The following is a 6,484-nucleotide window of genomic DNA, read 5'->3' as shown; positions in this document are numbered from 1 at the left end:
TTTTGCGGGATGTTAGTTGGACTAGCTTTTTTTTTTGTGAGAGCTGGAATAATAATAGATTTAAATATATTGTAGTCGGGCAATATATAGTCTGTTATAGATATGTATATTTATATAGGCGTATAGTATTATAGCTATATATATAATTAATAATGACCACTTCGAATTAGAGCATCTATAATTATATAATATCGTATTCGTATATGTTATATATACTATAAGCCATAAAAGCTTTACAACAGTGCCAGGTTTTGAACTCTGCAGCTGCAAAAAGTGTTCGGTGCAAAAAGTTTAGAGGCTCCTAACTTAAAAATGTTATAGAAAGCCACCGTTTTACAACTATTGTAACTTAACAATTACAAAATTATAAAATATTAAGTATATATTATTATCTACAGAACAATAAGTCATTCCAATATAATAATGAAAATTAAAACGTTAAAAAATGTTCAATTTATTTAATAGACATTTTTTTTATTGACTGCATTGGAAAAATTAAAAAAAATACTTTAAAAAAAAAAAATCCAATACACCATTTGAAAAAACAAAATATATTACATTTTACTAATAGTACCAATTTTTTATTTTATAGCATACTCATATATTTATAATATCGGGATCCCCCAGCAAATATTTTAAAAAGTCGGGGCCCAGGTGCAATACGCATGCACGCCGCTTGCACCGACGGTTTATCCGGCAGACGGCACTGCAGTGAGTTTATGAATTATAATATATATATAGTATATATATTTTATTAAGTATAATATACTTATAGTACTTATATATATTATATACGCTTAAATATTTATTTAATAATATAAGATATATAACATGCAATTTTGCGACAATTAGTATATATTTAACAATATTTGATATTATAATATATATATATATGTATTATTATTATAGCTGTTTATCTATATAGTATATATATAATCTTACATTTTTATGTGTACTTATACATATTACATAGGTATTATAATATAGCCAATATATATAGAGTCTATAACTGTCTTCTGTTAAAATCAGATGATGAAGTGAATCTATTACACTCTGCAATGTTGACAATAATTATACATTCATATATTTATGATAATTTTCATTATACTAATGTAATATAGTATCTATATATACCTATATATATTATATAATGCATATATAGTAATATAATAGCAGTAATTCTATATGAATATATGATGCTATATAGTGATACTTTATTATACCTATACATATAATATATATACCTATATATCATAATATAATAGTGATATACTCTCGATTATATATCTGTATATATGTGGGTGGATTAGGTTACTTTTTTTTATTACTATAAAATTTAAAATATTTTCGTAATATATTATACACGAATGTTTAAATAAAAATAAAACATACCCTAATTTAATTTTCCTTAAATATACTATATTTGAAATTACATAATTTAAATTTTTTTATTAAACATTTAGAAAAATTTTGAATTTTAATGAAAAAAAAAAATGCGGAATATTCGTGAATGTCAAGCAGCTAATAGCCACCGCCTATTCTTCGAATAATCAAGAGTACACTGTATATGTATACCTTATATCACAACAGATGAACAGAACAATTATGTATGTATAATATATACCTACTCATAGATACATTTAAATTATAGTTGATTAAAATCTAAATATATTTATATAGGTATATATTATGTATGAAACATAAATTAAATGTAATCGTCCATTATTGATATAAACGCATACAACTTGAATATAGGTACTATATTGGGCCAATGTGGTGTAATAGCGTATAAGTGTACATTTCAAAAATTAAAAAATAATTTTTTTCATTATTGGCTATTGCATAGTACCTATTTTGATTCTGAACGGCGTGATGAATGTATTGATTTTACAATGATGTATGTTTTTTTTTTTTTGTGTGTCTGAGTCGAAATAATGCTTCAATTTCAAACTTCGGGGGTGGTTTCCGATGGAAAAGTGAATATCATTGGTGCATTATAGAGGTAAAAAGTAAACATTTTCCAACAATTTTCAAAAAAATCGAGAAAAACAAAAAAAAAATGACGGAAAAACGGGAATTTTTACGCAAAACCAGTTTTCGACCGAATCGATTTTTTTATATATGGTTGTAATTCAAAAACTAATAACTGTAAATACTTGAGATTTTCACCAAATGTTTATGTTAGTGTTATCTATATACAGTTAAATTTTCAAAATTTTTGACTTTTTTTGAGTTATTTATAGACCACTGAAATTTTCGATTTTTATGCGAATTTTTTATTGAAGTGTCGGTAAAAAAATTTTGGATGACAAAAAAAAACTTGAAAATTTAATAAAAGGTTCCTTATGAGTTGTTCTTATTGTAGCTAAAAAAAAATTAAAAATCGTTAGTCACAATTTTTTTTTATAAGCGTTTATAGTTCAAATTTTTACGAAATCTGTCGAAAACGCGAAAATTTGCAAGTAATTTTGAAGTTGAAAAATCATAAAATTTTTTGTGTTAATAACTAAGAATTGAAAATACAACACTAAGTGTTCCATAAGTTTTCCTTCAAGTATCTATAGAGAAAACTCGAAGCATCATTATAAGAAAAATTTTAAGTGCGTTTTAATTTTAAATTTTTACGAAATCGCGTAACGATAACGATTTATTCTCAAACGATTTTAAATATTTGTTATTATTCAAAAAGTATAAGTAGTAGATACTTGAAAATTTTACCAGTTATTTAGATTGGCATTTTCTTTACATGATTTAATTTTCAAAATATTTTGAGTTTTTTTGAGCTATTTATAGACAACTGAAATTTTCAATTTTTCTGAAAAAAATTTTTTGAAGTGTCGATAAAATTTTGTTGGCACTATCAAAATACTTGAAAATTGTATACAAATTTTCTCATATGTTATTCTTATAGTGATTAAAAAATTATAAGAATACATAGGCACAATTTTTTTTTATTAGCATTTGAAGTTCAAATTTTAACGAAAATTCGTTAAAATTATGAATATTTGCAAATTATTTTGTAGGTATAATTCATAAAAATGTTTGTATAGGTAGCTAAGAGTTGAAAATTTAATACAAGATTTTTCATAAGTTTAGCTTACAATAATTATAAAAGAACTTAAATTTTGGTGTATTCAGGCCATTAAAACATAAACCACCTTTTTCACCAACCACTGGAAATTATATCCTAGGCTGACAAATCATCTTCGTTCAGAATCGTTTTTCGTATACAATGATACCTATCATTGCATTCAAATTTAACCTACCCTAGTCCGAAGTCAACCCCACCCCCTAATGTACAGCAGAACGGTACCCACTTGCCCACTTTTTAAAATTCAATTTACAACAACGTATAAATTTAGTTTGCACCACACTATATATTTAATCGTCATAAGTATCTATATGTATAATATATTAGTGCCTAGTGGCTATAATATAGTACCTATATGGGTTCCTATACCTACCTTTTATAATACCTACGCGCATGGCACAGCATGCAGTATAAGCACATTATATTGGTATAATATGTACTCGTCACTATATCGTAAATGCGGGATTAGTATTACATATATATCATACATACGGCATACGCTGTCGTCGCTTATTGATTCGGATACCTAAAGGTTAATATACTAAATAAAACAATTTATTTTTCTTTTATGTATTTATACATGTGTTATGTGTTATATCATCGTAATAATATAATACTATATTATTATGTACTTAAAACTTATGTAGTAAGTACCTATTATATGGGTTTAAAATTAAAGTTTTAAATGCAATTTATTGGGAGGGGGTGATAAGGGTGAAGCTCTCCACAAATTGAAGACTTTGGGGCAATCACGAGACATGTCCATGTTTTGGCTAAAATCACTTTTTCCCGTCATAAAATATAAAAAAAAATCTACATCGATTGGTGTAACAATGAAACGTATATGTCCGACTGTTATATACATGGAGTTATAATACAAATGGATAAGTCTTGTTGTCGTTTTTTGGGCAACAACAAGATATGTCCGGAAAAGTCTGGTATTGTTACAATATTTAATTACGGTGCAACAATAAGATATGTCCAAACAAGTTTTTATAATTGCTTCCTTAACTTATTATTAAAAGTTAACACTATCTATACTAATGCATAATTATTATGTTGTATGTACCCTATTACTAAAATCTACTATTTTTAAAAAAAATTGTAATTTTTTTTTTTAGAATTTACAATGTTTTTTTGCCTGTTGATCAATTTCAAAAAAGAACATTTCTCGTTGTTGCTCCAAGTTTTTCAATTTGTTGACTTAAGATATTATATAATAGTCTAAATATAGTACCTATGCTATTATTAGTAATTATAATCATAACTAGGTATGTACCTACCTATAATATTTTCAACCCGCATCATATAGGTACGTTATAGATTGAAAAAGTTGAAACCCACCCTGTACACTATAAGTATAATATATAGGTATTATTTATATTTTATATAGATTGGACTCATTTTTTTAAAATATTCATAAAATAATCTGAAAAAGGTTTTTATGAAAAAAAATGTTGGAAAAATTCTTATTAGAAAAATTAAAACTTGCGGGGAAAAAACTATAAATTGATTTATTTGCATTGATTCCAAATATGGGAGAGTTCTACAATTCTAGAACTGTATGAATCTTAAATGTTTAAAAAAGTCAATTATAGATACTTTCTGAAATAATGAGTGTTGTTTGATAAAAGAATCACCCTGTATACTACCAGTTTACCTACAATTAAATAATTTATATAATATTCATATAATATAGGTAAGTTATATGTTATAGGTACATATATATTAGGTCTTAAATGCGGGTAAGTTATTTTATAATGATAAACTCGATGTTGTACGCGTGTTATAACTATATAGGTATACACATTTATACTAAATTATACCATACCTATATATATATTATTATTTTATTAATAAAAACCACGATTAAAGATATATATCTTCTAGTATATATGCTATCAATTGTAAATAACAGTAAAAAAAATATACAAAAACGAATACCTATTTCAAATGCCAATAAAATAGCATATTAAAATAAGCGAAATATTTTTAAAATTAAATCATGTAAAAGAAAATTCCATTCTATAAATAACTAGTGAACATTTTAAGTATCTACCTACGACATATATACCTACTTTTTGAATAATAAAAAATACCTACTTAAAATCATTTGAGGATAAATCGTTATCGTAAAAATTTTAAATTCAAACGTTATCATAACATTTTTCATATAATATGGAGCTTCGAGTTTTCTCTATAGCTATTTGAAGGAAAACTTATTTGTGTTGAACTTTTTCAATCATAATATATTAGACATATTACATGGGTGTAGCGAATGTGGGGCAGGGGCACTTGCCCCTCTACGCCTCAAATTGAATTCTATCTCTTTATATACAAAACGTACCTGTATAGTATATATTATGTACATTTTACACAAAAATCATTTTAGCGATTATAGTATAATAATAGCTTGATTTTGCGATGACTCTATATATATAGACGATTGTCATTGATATAATTTAAAAATAAAGTAATATAAACAAATACTTTTTTTTTTTTAAAAAAATTGAGTTTTAATTTGCCCCCTTCTGAATGAAATCCTAGTTACACCCATGGGTATATAATATATATAGGATGTCCATATTAGGAATTTTTCAAGGGAGAGGGCTGCAAAATATTAAAAAGTTTTAATTGGGTTTCTCTATCTGATTATAGTGATAAAGTGTGGTTTAAATAGTATACAAATTACAAATATACATTAAACATACTATAATATATATAATATAATATTAACAAATAATTATAAATAATAACTATATATATCCATTTAATGACTGAATAAAAGTTTCACTCAGCGTGACAGTATACTAGACTACATATAGACTCATTTATAAATATTTATTCCATTTTTATTATTTCAAATTTATGATTTATGACAAACTCTTTATATGTACAGCTATCATCATGCTCAGCATAATAAATCATTAAGGTGATTATCATTTATTACTAATAGTATATTTCTTGTTAAAATCTTTATTCTATATATATATACATTGCTGTGCACTAAAATAATTTCAGAAAAAAAGCCAAGGGTACCTATACATTAGCCCCTAAATCCCCTCCACGTATAGACACCCTCGTATAATATGCTATTTTTATTTCAATTAATTGATAACTTATATAGGTATACCTAAGGTTAGGTATAGGTTAACCTAAATCAACTAATATTTATTGTTATTATATTATAATTATAGGTACCTACAATATTTTAAAATATTTTAACTAAGTTTTTAAGCTATTTGAAACTATTATTTGTATAGGTAGGTATACCTACTGCAACTTTTTTAAACCGTTAAATTTAAAATACTTAAAATTCAATCATTTTATATGCAAGGAAAATTATATTTTTGTAAGGTGTCAATGTATTCATAAAGTCAACTGCTGCCTGTT

Source organism: Aphis gossypii, chromosome 3 (assembly GCF_020184175.1).
Source record: "Aphis gossypii isolate Hap1 chromosome 3, ASM2018417v2, whole genome shotgun sequence".
Lineage (NCBI taxonomy): Eukaryota > Metazoa > Arthropoda > Insecta > Hemiptera > Aphididae > Aphis > Aphis gossypii.
Note: the sequence above shows the minus strand (reverse complement) of the source record.